General features: G+C 39.0%; 1 protein-coding gene and 1 long non-coding RNA gene across 7 annotated transcripts in view; one reads left to right on the top strand and one right to left on the bottom strand.

Moving 5' to 3' along the window:
* LOC149132535 (uncharacterized) overlaps window positions 1–13,927 on the top strand; it is a 25,743-nt gene extending 11,816 nt beyond the window's left edge. Inside the window, exons 1-3 of one of the 2 annotated variants that reach the window (XR_016244468.1) lie at window positions 9,906–10,044; window positions 11,273–11,452; window positions 12,116–13,927. This is a non-coding gene — a long non-coding RNA (uncharacterized LOC149132535). Of the gene's footprint in view, window positions 1–9,905; window positions 10,045–11,272; window positions 11,453–12,115 lie in introns of those variants that run through there. The other variant, XR_016244469.1, reaches the window with a different exon arrangement.
* LOC149132534 (uncharacterized) overlaps window positions 1–16,251 on the bottom strand; it is a 127,797-nt gene extending 111,546 nt beyond the window's left edge. For 2 of the 5 annotated variants that reach the window (XM_089363869.1, XM_089363871.1), the window contains exon 1: window positions 10,863–11,277. The gene's annotated coding sequence lies outside the window, so the exon portion shown is untranslated. Of the gene's footprint in view, window positions 1–10,457; window positions 10,770–10,862; window positions 11,278–14,843 lie in introns of those variants that run through there. The other 3 variants (XM_089363868.1, XM_089363870.1, XM_089363872.1) reach the window with 2 other exon arrangements.
* Between the last annotated feature and the right edge of the window lie 5 nt (window positions 16,252–16,256).

Below are 16,256 nucleotides of genomic sequence, written 5' to 3'. Positions count from 1 at the left end.
TTGAGTTGCTTCTCCATGGTCTTACCGTTAAAGTTTTATTTCATACTGAACTACTTGGCAAAATTGTTAATTGTTAATTCTATTATTAATTGACGATTCCCTGCCCTCATTTCTTGTATATATATATATATATATATATACAGCAGGCTTCTTTCAGTTTCCATCTACTAAATCCACTCACAAGGCTTTGGTCAGCTTGAGGCTACAGTAGAAGGTACTTGCCCAAGGTGCCACGCAATGGGACTGAATCCAGGACCATGTGGTTGGTAAGCAAGCTACTTACCACACAGCCAATTCTGCTGTTTATTTTAGATAGAAGTTTCAACATGTTTAAATAGAAACGGTAAAATACTGACAATTTGAACTAAGAACGTAAAGACGGAGAAAATGCTGCTTAGAATTTTGCCCAGCGTGCTGACGATTCTGCCAGCTTCCTGCCTTAGTCTTGATAATTCAAGAAACAATTTATGCCATAAATGCATTATATAATATAAGGTGTAAAAGCAAAAATAGATTTGGAAAGAATTACAAAAATTTCACAACCGGCACATTTCTGTCTTTCTCAAATTGTTTTTTTTCTTTTTCAACAGGTAATGGGTGGATACACGAGTGGATGAGTTAGCTGGGTGGAAGGGTGGATAGGTGGGTCAGGACTTTTTTTTTTATTGTTGTTGTTTCTGTGTATTTGTTACTTTCAGGAGGGACAAAACTGAACAAGTCATGCGTATTAAGTTATGTGTCATCGTGTTGTTTGTGCAGACGAATGTAGTGATTAAGACATATAAAACTGGGTGGTGTAATATTGGCGGAATAGACTCCTTGCTTTTATTGATATCATTGTGGTTCAATGTTGTTACAACTACATTGTTGTTGTTTTTAACTCTTGGTGGTGATGGTCGTGGTGGTGGTGGGAATGTGAGTGTAGGCTGGGTGATATATCTTAATGCAGATGCCGAAATGTGCTGTGCGTGAGAAGACCCGGCAAGCCAAGTGAGATTGTTGCCAGGGCCCCTGGACTGGCTCTTGTGCGGGTGGCACATAAGATGTACCAACCTGAGCGTGACCGTTACCAGTACCGCCTGACTGGCCTTGTAGGGTTTTCGAGCGAGATCGTTGCCAGTGCCCCTGGACTGGCTCTTGTGCGGGTGGCACATAAAAGACACCATTTCGAGCGTGGCCGTTTTCGTGCGGGTGACACGTAAAAGCACCCACTACACTCTCTGAGTGGTTGGCATTAGGAAGGGCATCCAGCTGTAGAAACTCTGCCAAATTAGATTGGAGCCTGGTGTAGCCATCTGGTTGCACCAGTCCTCAGTCAAATCGTCCAACCCATGCTAGCACGGAAAGCGGACGTTAAACGACAATGATGATGATGATGATGATGATATATATACAGGGTATTCAAAACAACCCTCAGCAGTGAATTTTTGTAATGTCTAATATATTGTTTTGTAGTCTTATACCATCTTATAAATATTTATTTTGCAATGAAATACTTACTATGGAGAGACTTTCTGAACACCCTGCATATATATATATATATATATACACACACACACACATATCATACATGGAGCTAGCATGATATCCCCGTTTATAATGTATACTGCTCTACATCTTAGAGTGTGCTTCTTTCAGATTTATGTTTTTCACGAACAGTGTGTGTGTGTGTGTGGGGGATTTATAGAAAAACAAAAGACAAAGACAGGTGTAACAACAACAAGCAAGTGTATTAGTTTGACATTCGGGAAAAATGAGAAAATCTTTACATTTTCGAGCCTACGCTCTTCAACAGAAAGGAATAAGAGGAAATAAATAGCCCAAATTGTATGGACTAATGCTCAATTTCTGTCTACTAAATCCACTCACAGGGCTTTGGTTGGCCCAGGGTTATAGCAAAAGATACTTGCTCACGGTACTACACAGTGGGACTGAACCACACAGTTGGGAAGCAGGATTATTAAACACACAGCCATCCTTGTACACACACACATAGACAGACAGACACCCAGACAGATGCATACACATATATATCCATACATATACATCTCTATGTTTGTCGATCTATCTATCTATCTATCTATCTAGACAGACAGACAGAGTGATAAGCATGTGTGTGTGTGTAAATATGTGTGTGTGCAATTTGGAGGAGAGCATGGACAATTTGGGCCACAGTCAAAATGACGGGTGAGGGGTATAATCAATTTGGGTGGAAAGTATAGAGTATTTGACAAAGAGTAAAATCGTTTTAGGTGAGAAAATATGCAGTCAATTCAAAAACAAGCCCAGAACAATGGTTAGATCATATTTCCTCAGCCCCAGAATGATAAATGATAGAGTTCACTTCAGCACAGAGTTTGAAATCTAGATACAAAGGGAGATAAATACATATATATGTATGACAAGGCTTTTTTTTTCCTTTCACTACAACATTCCTGCCAATCCCCACCCTCATAATGGCTATAAAGAATCAATACAATTGATTGTGAATTTAATATGCTGAGAAGTGTTAGAGTATTGCAAAGACCATCATGTTAGTGTGGGAAAACGGATATATGATAGGTGAGAAAAACAAACAATTTCACTAAATAAATCGTGATAAGGTTGACCTTGGTAAAAAAAGACATACAATCAAAAGTCATCCTTTGAGTGACTTAAACCTTCAAGCCAGTTTTAGTTCCTGGTCATAACTACTTCACTAAATTTACATTACATGATTCCAGGTTCATTTCCTCTGCATGGAAGTTTGAGCAAGTGTCCTCTTCAATAGTCCCAGACCAAGCATTGCTTGGTGCATAGATTTGGGAGGCAGAAATCAGCGCCGCCTTACTGGCACTTGTGCTGGTGGCATGTGAACAAAACATTCGAGCGAGGTCGTTGCCAGTGCCCCTGGACTGGCTCCTGTGCAGGTGGCATGTAAAAAACACCATTTGAGCGTGGCCGTTGCTAGTGCCACCAGACTAGCCCTCGTGCCGGTGGCACATAAAAGCACCCACTACACTCTCGGAGTGGTTGGCGTTAGGAAGGACAGCCAGCTGTAGAAATGTCCATTTTCCATGCTGGCATGGGCTGGACAGTTTGATAAGGGCTAGCAAGCTAGAAGACTGTCAGGCTTCACTGTATGTTTTGGCAGGGTTTTTATGGCTGGATGCCCTTCCTAACACCAACCACCTTACAATGTGAAATGAAATGTTTTGCTCAAGAACCCAACACACTAACCAGTCCTGGAATTGAAACCATGGTCTAGCAATTATGACTGCAACACCCTAACCACTGGGCTAAGTACCTTCCCTAATAAATAAATGCACCCTTTTAAAGCCTAGCCAGGCTCATGGGCCCAGTTTCTCGGTTTCAATGGCGTATGTGTTCCCCAGCTGGACGGGACACCAGTCCATCGCAGCGTTACTCATTTTTGCCGGCTGAGTGGACTGGAGCAACGTGAAATGAAGTGTTTTGCTCAAGAACACAACGTGTCACCCGGTCCAGGAATTGAAACCACAACCTTACGATCATGATGCTGGTACCCTAACCACTAAGCCACGCGCCTCCACACCTTCCCTAATGGATATGTATTATATATGTAATAATCAAGATTATATATTATGCACTTTATTGTGTGGGGGGGGGGAGATTTGCTGCACTGTGGAAAAATTGTTTTGCTTGAAGCAGGTCTGTGATGCAAAAAAGGTTAGCAACCACAGCTATAGAGAAAAGAGAAGAGGAAGAACAAGAAAAGACAAATATTCAAATGAGAGCAAGAGAGAGAAGGAGAGAGAGAGAGAGAGAGATGGAATCTGTGATTAATTAAATGGGACAAAATACTTTGTTGTCGAACATTCATATGAACAAGGAAGGGTAAATTAGTGTGTGTGTGTGTGTGTGTGTGTGTGTGTGTTTATAGGTAATACCAGCCAACCTAACCACACCAACCAATCAGATAGAATAACCAGCCAACCTGCCACAGTAGTGGTGATGGTGGAGGTGGCAATGATGGTGGTGGTGGTGGTGGTGGTGGTGGTGGTGGTGGTGGCAATGATGGTAGTGGTAGTTGTGTTGTTGTTGGTGGTGGTGGTGGCGAGGCTTAGTGTAGTGGTGGTAGTAGTGGTCATGGTTGAGGTAGTTGTGGTGGTGGTGGTGATTATGTCAGTGGTGATTGTGATTGATGGTGGTGGTGGTCGTCGTCGTTGTCGCCATCTTGGCAACAGAGGTTGTGTAGTGGTTGTTGCTGTTGTTGTTGTCGTTTAGCACCTAATCAGGCCTTATGACCAAAGAGATTCCAGTCATGACCATCCCATTTGTTTGTATATCAGCAACTACATGATGTAATATGTTTCACATTCTTCTGAAGGTATTTGAGAAATTCCACTGTTATTTTTAGCATGCCAAGCAACCATATAAAAGATACCTTTCTGGTTTGCTAGGATAGTCTTTACTATATATATACATATATACATATATATATATATATATGTATATATATATATATAGTGATGGTGGCGTCATCATTGACACTCACAGTCGCAATCATGATTGAAGTTGTAAATGTAGAATCATAACTACTGTGGTGGTGGTGGTGGTTCTGAGGGAGGTGATGGTAAAGGTGATTGATAGGAGAGGAAGAGTAGTGTGGGAGGTATCACTGATTTAGACATAACCTGTGTTTACTCATGCGTACAGCTTTTCAAAAATAACTTTTCGAAACAAATAAATAAATAAAAACAAATAACACACATACAGACACACACATGTATATATAAATAAATAAATATATATATATATATATATATATATAAATGAACACACACATATATACACAGACACACACATATATGCACACACAGACACATACATGTGTGCACACCCACAAATACATATATATACATATATACACACACACACTCATATATATATATATATATATATATATATATATATATATATATATTGACAGCAAATTCATAGAGTTGTTAAAGGGTCAGATCAATTGCCTTGTGGTAATTATTCCAGTTTCCCGCACTCTGAGTTCAAATCCTTTTAAAGGGGATGTCAATAAAGTACCAGTCATGTACTGGAGTCAATTCCTCTTTTTCTCCACTAAAAGCACCTAGAGTGCCCAGTAGCGGTGTTAAACTAGGTGACTAATTATATCCGCCATCCACGAAATAGCAACCAAATCTCACTCGGTTTTTTAAAAAAAGGATAGGCACATTGCTATGATGTAGTCTTAGATACACAATGTCTGGAGAAACAAAATAACAAGACAATCACAGCTAAGACAGTTTAGATCATAAGCTGGCTTGATCAGAGCTGACCTAGGGTTAAATGACCCTTTTTTACCTTTTATAAGTTTCAGTCATTAATTGTGGCCATGCTGGAACACTGACTTCAGTAGAACAAATTGACCCCTGTCTAACACTTATTTTATCATTCACCTTTGCTGAACTGTTAAGTTATGGAGACATAAACAAACCAACACCAGTTGCCAAGTGATGATGGGGCGACAAACACAGACACACATGTACAGATATACATAATTTCTATGTGTGTGTGTGTGTGTGTGTGTGTGTGTGTGTGTGTGTGTGTGTGTGTGTGTGTGTGTGTGTGTAGGTATATGATGGGCTTCCATACTATTTCTGTCTACCATATTCACTCACAAGATGGAAGCCAGTCTGGTGCTACAGAAAAAAAAAACACTTGCTAAAAAGGTGCTGAACAGTAGGACTGAACCTGGATTCACATTATTGCAAAGCAAGTGTCTTTAACCACTCAGCCATTCCTGAAACTGTGTCTAAATACTTTAAACACCGAATTTAGTTTCAGTAGGTTTTTCTTGTTTAAATTTGTTTTCTTTCTCTTTTTTTTTTAAATTTCTTTTTGAAACATGAAGCGAAGACATTGCAAGTGAGAGGCGCCAACTGACTCATCTCAACTATCTAAACAATTACAACAACAATGACAAGAAAAACAACAGGTGGAAAAGAAAAGTCTAGTTCGATAGAACCTGTTGTAACAAGTTGTGACAACTTTTTCTTTTATTTTTTTTTCTTCTTACTTTGGCTTTTTGAAAACATTCTTGAAATAGTTGATGTATAAAAAAACAAAAACCTTGTTAGATGACAGTCCAATGTCTCATGTAACTATAACAGGTGTAGTTATCAGTCGCTGGTCGGCTGGCTGGCTGGTTGGTCGGTTGGTACAGGTGAGACCTGTATAATAGCTGGTGTAGGAGGGAGTACAAACGTTGTTGTATCTGTTGTGACTGCAACAGATGCATAAGCATGGGAACGAAACTTGCTTAGGAGGTGAAAACCCAGTTTTTTAGGATATTCAAAGGGTTTTCATTGCCTGTACCCCCACCACCACCACAAAAAAGTTTTAGTGAGTTGCACCCCACAAAAAAAGTTTTAGCTAGTGTGCTTGCACTCCACAAAAAAAAAGTTTTAGTGAGTGCACTTGCACCCCACAAAAAAATTTTTAGTGAGTGCGCTTGCACCCCACAAAAAAATTTTTAGTGGGTGTGCTTGCACCCCACAAACAAAGTTTGAGTGAGTGTGCTTGCACTCCACTGCACCTCCTGTTCCTGAGCCTATGAACAGATGTAGCTACCACACATATTATGTTAGTAATAAGTAAACCTACTGAATTTGGTGGCATAAAAGATACACAGACATATTTGACAGTGAATGTATTTCACTTGAAATATATGTTTTCAAAAGCGAATAAGCATCGACAGCTAGCAAGCCATGCTACTCCGGACTGATGATGAGCAATGACTCTGAAACTAGTCTCTGGATGCTGGCTTTACTGGGTGGAGGTGCTTGTTTCTACTTTGAAAACATAAGGACACAGGAAACGTGTGAAGTCCAACAAGAAATGGTGTTTCCTAGGGCTAAATAACAGTAGCATTCTTCCTTTTTATGGGACTGTCACATTAAGTTGACAACATACTATAACCTAAAGTTTGTTTATATGTGATGGGAGGGGAGGAGTTATGCTTCTGTATGTATATGTATGAGTGCACATGTGTTTGTGTTTGTATCATGCATGCGTGTCTGTGAATATGTGTGTGTATGTATGTGTGTGTGTATGTATGTGTGTGTGTATTTGTATACACGCACACACATACAAGATAATTACAGATTACATGTTGATATGGTTTTAAAGGGAAGGGGAAATGCCCATGTCCTTCACGAGCCCTCCCCCTTCAGACAAGACAGAAACAGTTGACATACAATGTAACAGTAACCACCCTACTCTTGACATACCCTCAAACACTGGTGACATTGATATTCAATCTCACAGTGGCTATGCCACCCTTAACAGACACTCCCACATTGGTGATACCAATATGCTTGACATTCACTTCACCAGTACCCATGTCCTTCATAAATACTCCCATACTGGCGGCACTGATATGGCAAATAATTATCCTGACAGTAGCTATGCCACCCTTCACAGACACTCCCAAATTGGTGACAATGATATAACCCGAGTATTCGCACTGGATACTGTCGTAACCAAATCCAGCCAGAAAGTTAGGTCAATCCAAAGCCATAGAAGACTTTTGCCCAAGGTGCCAAACAGTGGGACTGACCCCAGAACCATGTTGTTGAGAAGCAAACTTCTTACCACACAGTTGTACCCCATCATATATATGTGTGTGCGTGTGTGTGTGTGTGTGTGTGTGTGTGTGCACGCACGTGCACCTAATGAAATATGCAGGGCGTCTGAAAAGTATATGAATGGCAGTTGTCACCATCAGGATATGTGACGCCTTTCTCTCCCTACTCGTGATCACTGTTGTGCAATCAGACACACAAAATGAAACCTTAACATGAACTGAAATTCTAGATTTCCACAAACATACACAGGCATGCACACATACACATACATCTACAGACATGCATTTATATATATATATATATATATATATATATATATATATATATATATATATATACACATATATATAAATACATACATACATTTATAGTTTGATATACAGGTGTATTGAACGATGGAAGGTTATCATCATCATCATCATCATCATCATCGTTTAACGTCCGCTTTCCATGCTAGCATGGGTTGGACGATTTGACTGAGGACTGGTGCAACCGGATGGCTACACCAGGCTCCAATCTAATTTGGCAGAGTTTCTACAGCTGGATGCCCTTCCTAACGCCAACCACTCAGAGTTATGTCTATATGTACTCTTAGATGGACATATCAAATTACACAAGAATGACTGCTACATGAATTGATGCAAAGATTACAAGGGCCTTATGTTCATGCACACATATCAATTGCAATTTAACACCTATTTAGATGGCTAAATTACACAGTTAAGTATATTATATACACACATATTGAAAATAATATACTTTCCCAACCCCCTCTATCCCCTTTCTCTTCTTGCTCTTTCTCCCTCTTCTCGACTCCCTCCTATGCCTTTACTTCTGATCTTCTCCCTCATGCTCTCGTTCTCTCAATTTCTTTCTCAACTTAATCTCACTATCAACCAATTTGTGTCTTCATTTCCACTCCTACTGTCATACCATGCCAGCAATGTAAAGAGATGTAAAAATTTATATCATTTCTATTTCTTTTCCTCCTCCATTTGATTCTTTGAATTTTGTTTGATAAAGAGTAAAACGCAAAATGCTAGCTCTTTCCCCATTTCTTTTTATTTGTTCATTTGTCATATTTATTTTCATTGTACACACTATGATTATTGCTTTATTCTTTACTTTTTTACTCTTTTACTTGTTTCAGTCATTTGACTGTGGCCATGCTGGAGCACCGCCTTTAGTCAAGCAAATCGACCCCGGACTTATTCTTTGTAAGCCTAGTACTTATTTTATCGGTGTCTTTTGCCGAACAGCTAAGTTATGGGGACATAAACACACCACCACCGGTTGTCAAGCGATGTTGGGGGGACAAACACAGACACACAAACATACATATATATATATATATATATATATATATATATATATATGTATATATATATACGATGGGCTTCTTTCAGTTTCCGTCTACCAAATGCACTCACAAGGTTTTGGTCAGCCCAAGGCTACAGTAGGAGACATTTGCCTAAGGTGCCACGCAGTGTTTGTGTAAAATATATTTATATAATATTTGAGTGAGTGTATATGTGTTTCTGTATGTTTATTTAGAAACATACATAGAAAATAGAATTATAGACACGCGCATTTACACATGCATATATATATATATATATATATATATATATATAAACAAACACACTTAAAAAGGAAGGAAGCGGGCTGTGACAAAGTGTAGAAAACCGCGTTCACTACAAACTGTACTACTCATACATATAAATGTATACACACACACACACACACACAGCTGAAGCACAGTTTGATTGTTTTTTGTTTGTTTGTTTTTTTTCACCTTTTTGTACCCTTTCTATATATAAAATACTAAAATTAGCCGTCGTTTTTGACGGCACAGGACGAGCAAGTAATAATAATGATTTCAAATTTTGTCACAAGGGCAGCAAATTTGGGGGAGGGGATGAGTTGATTACATTGAACCCCCCCCCCCCTCCCCCGCCAGTGTTCGACTGATACTTATTTTATCGACCCTGAAAAGGATGAAGGGCAAAGTCGACCTCGGAAGAATTTGAACTCAGAACTTAGCGACAGACGAAAGCATTTTGTCAGGCCAGCTCGCCGCCTTAATATCGTAGTGATGATGATGACGATGACGATGATATATAACGTTTAAAAGAATACATTTCCCAACAAAAATACAACCATAATATACACATGAATTTCAGAGGGGCCACACCCACCTCCACGGGTTAGACCGTAATCGTGTTCCGTCTGGCAAAATTTCTCTCGGAGACCCTGTGTCTGTGTGTGCTAACAAAGGCATAGCATGAGTTACGTAGTCGCCTTTGGGCGCAGGTGTGAAGGCAACACAAAATTCCTTCTGGTTTATCATACCTGTTAATTAAGGTGGAGACGCCAATAGTATCATTGCCCCCGGTCGTTAAGACCGGATAATTTGAAACAAGTTTGTTTTCAATTTTTTTTTTTACTAGTTTTGGTCATGTTTTATGCAAACACACACACATGTATACACACATACAGTCTTATAATAAACAAATTATGAATATGTATTTATGTACGACCTTACTGTATATAAGCATGTATATAGCCCCCAGTCATTATTTATTTATGCGTATATAACCATGCACACTCACACACGATAGATAGATAGATAGGATTATCTCACAAAATTCTTATTGCAAACATATACATACACAGGACAATAAATTTATATATATATATATATATATATATATATATATATATACATACATGCATGCATGCATGCATAGATGTGATTACATTCAAATTATATTATGTTAGTTACGATAAACAGATATATATGTATATACACTCACACACACAGTGTGTACGTACCCAAGCCGGATGTATATATGTACGTTTACAGAGGATATCTGATGTGATATATTAGACAACAGTAAATCGTATACAATCAGTTTGACGGTTCAAATTTTCAGAATATTTCTTGCTCTCTTTGTATCCTTCCAAAGAAGAAAAAAAAAATTAGGGCGGTCATCAGATTCTGCCTTGTCCAAACATAATAGAAAGTCTGTGGAGAGTTAAGTTTTTAAAAGCGAAAGTCGAAAACGAAATATATTTCGTGTAACATAGTAAGCGCAATTACGAATTCTTAAGCAACCAGTGCGCGAATATATTTATACAAAGAGGTTTATAGCTATATATATATATATACACGCACACGCATAGCTATATTTAAGTGTCTATACAAATTTATGTATGTATATACGTATGTATACCTACTTCACTTTAAGCTGTCCCTGCAAACAGTTTGCTTTCGACGATTGTAAACATTTCAGCTTTAGTAACGCTGTCAACAACCCAAATACATTTCTTTCAAATGAGAAAGGCATGAACGTCACCCAATCTCATCACTTTCTTTCTCTCTCTACCTATCTATCCCTTTCTCTTTCTCCATTATCGACTACCACCATCGACAAATAAAAAATTTAAAAAAGGCAAATTTTCAAAATTCCAGGACTTCTTGTGCAAGCTATCGTTTTATATAAACACGAGAGAAAAGTGTCTTCTTGTTTGGTGGTGGTGACGTTGTTAGTGTCGCTATTAACCCTTTCCCAATCAGCCCGCTTCGAACATTTAAGATAAAAGACGGTCCACCCGTGATCATCTCATATCTTTTGTTTTATTTTCAGACACTCGGACAATAAAAAACCAATAGCCCTTTTTTTAATATGCCAGTTGGGTGTGGTTTAAGCTGCTATTTCTAGCATATCGATCAACCACATAGAGTATGCATGGACAACCTTTTCGAGAAGCGGGCCGCATAAGACATGGCTCATCTTATGGCGGGCCGCACTACTAAAAAGTTCAAGGTAATTTTTCGTTATGCGTTCCATTCAGAAAACCCTGCGGGCCATAGGTCACTCGTGGCTGACATACAGGTTGTTAACCCACGCCAGTTAGCTTCGATAGGAGAGGTAACGGCCTTCCTCTAATTGGTTTCGCAACGACACGTTACGGGTTTCAATCCTTCAAGTTGTCCTATTTGTATTTTATTTTTATTCGGGGTCGCTGATAAAAAAAAATGTACCCAGCTCGTTTGTATTCGCTTCGCAATGGGATTTACTTAAATGCCTACACCCGTTACCCACCACCGAGCAAAATTTTACAGACTTAGCAATTATAACGGAACCAGTAAATTAATATTAACATGTAGATGCTGTTGTTGTTGTCGTTTAGCCCCAGGTTAGCTTTGATTGAGCAAACCCACATTCGTTCAGTGCGATCCTTATATTGGGGCGGTACATGGGATCTTGTATAAACTTGCATAGATTGTACAGGCTCGAAAAGAGACTGCTACGTCAAGGGTTGCCCCGGTTAGCACACACAGTAGCTACGCCACTAATTCACTACTTAATCGAATTTGACCTTCCTTTATCTGAGAGAAATCTGTAACTTAAAGGAGATTTGGCTGTCATTTCTAGCACTTCTGTCTTCGACCTCATAGATCGTGCACCTTTTTTTTGTCTTTTTAGAACCTGAGGTGAATTATCAGATTACAAGCGCACAAGAAAATATGAAGAGCTGCAACAGTACAGAAAAGAGAGGCCTAGAGACGAGGGCGTTGGGCTCACGATCATGAGGTCGTGGGCTCGATTCTTGGACTGGGCAGCGCATTTGCATCTTTCAACAAGACGTCGCTTTTCACGCTGTTCTAGAGTCCACAACTGTAAATGGGTGCCAGGCTGATGCTGATGTAACCCTTTCTCTAGTAGCGTAACCAGAGAAGGGGACAATCCACCCCAGGCGATGCTTTTGTGGCGGGGGTGGGAGACACTTAAAAGGTCTACTGTATAGGCTTGGGGGCCTTGAAGGGCGGCTCGCATTAGTTACGTCCTTGCCTATTTCTCTCCACCTTTTACTTCCTGGACCCTTTGACTGCGCAATTCAATTTCATGGCCATTCCCGTATTGATGTTAATTAATCTCCAGAAATTGGAATCGGTATTTCCTATTTCTGCAATACTTTCTCAGTATGCCCTGTAGATATGGTTTTCATGTCCACCACTAAAAAGTATTTGGTTCTGGCTCTGTAAAGATATATTTGATGAAATACGTGAAAAAAGAAAATTAAGAAAAATCTGAAATTTTGATTTGTAAAAAGTGTTACTGAGAATGTCTCCGCTTCTCGCAGCATTAGGAGAATTTTTTTTTTTTAACCGTGGGGCAAAACCGCTTTCCGCAACCTAAAGGGTTAATGTTCCGCTTGGTCGAGAGTGAAAGGACCGAGAAAGTATCCCTATTTGCTCGCGAGTACGTGGCACATGCGCCCAAGTCATACTCGCTTGCGAGTGACGGCTTTGGTTAATACCTTTAAAAAGGCGGGATTTTCACGGCTGAGTATTTTTGATGACATATTTGCCAATTTGTAATAATGCTGAAGTGGAGTTTCGAAGTAAGTGTATCACTGTAAATCTGAGGTTGCAGCATTGAATAGTGAGGGGACAGTGCACCTCCTTTGCGACAGGCAAGGTTACAAGTTTCCTGTTAAAGTATAATTTCCTCCCTTATACCAATACTTTAGGCCCTTAAAAGAATCGTGAACTTTTTCCTTCTTACTCTGGTATAAGGGAGAAAATTATTGTCAAACAGGAGACTTGTAACCATGCCTGTCGCTAAGGAGGTGCACTAGACTGCACTGTCCTCTCGCTATTCAATGGTGCAACAGCCTTTAAGTAAAAAGCCATGTAAACTAAAGTTCTTATCATTGTTTTAGCCTGTTTTCGTCCCCACCGTCAACAATCTCGCCAAAGTGGAAGGGCCAGTATGATTGTTGTTTTGTCCCAGATTAATTTTGATTGAGATAATCTAATGCCAAAAGCTTTCCAGTGAAGACTAGACCGATTTTTTGTATTTTTTTTTTGGAGGGGAGGGGTCTAAATATAAGTGCAGGCATGGCTATGTGGTTAGGATGTTTGATTTGCAACATTGTAGTTCCGAGTTCAACTCCACTACGCGGCACCTTGGGCAAATGTCTTTAATATAGTCCCGAGCCGACCAATAATTTATGAGTGAAGGTGGTACACAGAAACAATGTGGACGCCCGACGTATGTGTGTGTGTGTGTGTGTGTGTGTGTGTGTGTGTACCTTTGTGCCCCACAGGCTGCTTGCTTGATAACTGGTGTTGACATGTTAACGACCCCATAACTTGGCGCTTCTGCAAAAGGAGACCGATAGGATGAGTACTGGGATCGATCTATTCGACTAAAACACGTCAAGGTGAGGTGCGAATCTGCATTAGCCCCGATAAGGGGCAAGTGCAAATCTGCATTAGCCCCGATAAAAGATAGTGTATCTAAGAACACATTCCTTAATGTGCCTTTTCCAAAAGGAGTAAAGTGTGAATGAATAAAGGCAGATTTAACAGCTATTTCTGACAGATAGCCTGACCACGTGGAGGTTCCTTTTGTGGGCTTTCGGGTTGATTGAAAGCACTTTTTTTAAAAATGCAATAAAATGAGGTAAAGGAATTCATTCAAACGGGCGAATGACATAAATTTGAATGAATAAGTTAAAAAGGACCATGTACTAAATCCGTGCATGAAATATCTTATTTTCAATTTACCTTTCAATTGGGGAAGAAAACTAAAACCTTGCGGAAACTGTGACTCATTATCATATGTGTGTGTGCGTGTATATATATATATATATATATATATATATATATATATATATATATATATATATATATATATATATATATATATATATATATATATATATACACATACATACACACACATACATACACACACACACATCACAAACGTTACATATTGGTATATTTTATTTTTATGCGTAAAAGGTTCATCGGGACTTCGAAGTACCATCTTAGTTGCTTTCGTCAGCTTCACGAAGGTGACTAAACCGGAACTAATCGTTGCTAACCTTAGTAAAAATAAATTATGTATGTATGTATGTATGTATGCATGCATCTATGTATGTGTGTGTATGTATGTATGTATGTATGTACATATGCATATATATACGTATGTATGTGTTTATGTTTGTACCGTAAGACTATATAACTGTTTTTTTCTCAAACGTAAAAAATAAAGTGTTTATTACAAAATACAAGTTTAAAAGAATTAGTTCAAAACAAGGTATGAAAGTTTCAAATCCAGAGACAGGTAGACAGGTAGATAAGCAGACAGGTAGACAGGTAGACAGGCAGACAGGCATGCGGATAGACAAAGACTGTACCTGTATATAATTGACAATGATCTGAAAACAGTTTTTGGCTGCAAACTCTGAGTGGAAGCTCAGCTGGTGAGGGAAAATTCCGAGGGTTGCTAATTATTTCCAATAGATGTGGCAAATTTTCTCTTAATTAAAGAATATGAACATTAACTATAGATGACATGGTGCCACCAGCACGAAATGCCGGTACTTGGAGCCCGGCCGAATGTTATATATGTATGTATTTATGTATGTGAGTGCGTGTGTCTAGAGATACATATACGCGTGTGTATTTGTGTATAAATTTGTATAAGTGTGTATCTTTATATGTATATTCGTGTATGTGTATGTACGTGTATGTGCGCATGTGTTTGTACGTGAACGTGTATTTTTATTAATATTTGACAGAAGTTACAGAGTGACTCAATGGCCGAGAGTTTCGTGCGTTAATATTTAAACTAGTTTGTGTAAGGGTTTGTGTGTGTGTATGTATGTATTTAAGTATGTATGCATACATTTGTATTATATACATGCATATACACCCGTGTGTGTGCTTGTGTGTGTGTGTATGTGTCTGTGTGTGTGCGTGTGTGTACGTGTGTGTGTGTGTGTGCGTGTGTGTGTGTACGTGTGTGTGTGTGTGTGTGTGTGTACAGTCTATACTGACCGGTATCCGGTTTCTGTTTTTTCCGCTGTCTTCTCAACGGACCGATGTCACATCACTAAATGAATGACTAAACCAGCGAATGAATGAATGAATAAATGAATGAATGAGTGAATGAATGAGTTAATAGCTCAGATCGATCTGTGCAATCGATCGATCGATACACAGATATATACAAAGGTACTCTGAGTAGACTGTTGCTCTTATCATCTAGTTGTTGTTGTTGTTGTTGCTGTTCTGTAGACCTAAGTTCGCCCTGACATCGGGCAGAATGACCAAGGATCAAAACAATTTCATCTCTGTTGATGTTTTTTGTTGAGCACCAAGTCAACCTTGATCCAGATGACATATGAATAAAGACAATCCAATTATGATCATCACATTTTTTTTTCTGTTCAGTTTAAACATGGTGTACACTGAACGGCATTATCCAATGTGTCTTTTTGTTTTTCTGTTTTCAAGATATTAGGGTGAGGTTTGAGGGAGGTTGGGCTGCTATTTCTTGCTGATCGAGTAATCATCAGACGTGGTCTAGATCGCAAATACATGTGTCTAACCATAATTGTGTGTGTGTGTGTGTGTGTGTGTGTGTGTGTGTGTTTTCATATAATTGTAAGTGAAATTTAGCTGCTATATCTAACCGATCGAGCGATCCACAACATAGTATAAATCTCGTCGGTTGTCCCTCGCACGTTTCCGAGTATTTTTTCTTCTTTCTCTTATTTATTATGTCCGATTTTTCTGATGACTAAGATAATCCAATCCTGGCAGAC

This window comes from Octopus bimaculoides, chromosome 15 (genome assembly GCF_046866305.1).
Source record: "Octopus bimaculoides isolate indiv1 chromosome 15, ASM4686630v1, whole genome shotgun sequence".
NCBI lineage: Eukaryota > Metazoa > Mollusca > Cephalopoda > Octopoda > Octopodidae > Octopus > Octopus bimaculoides.
This window is presented reverse-complemented; position numbering and strand designations above follow the sequence as displayed.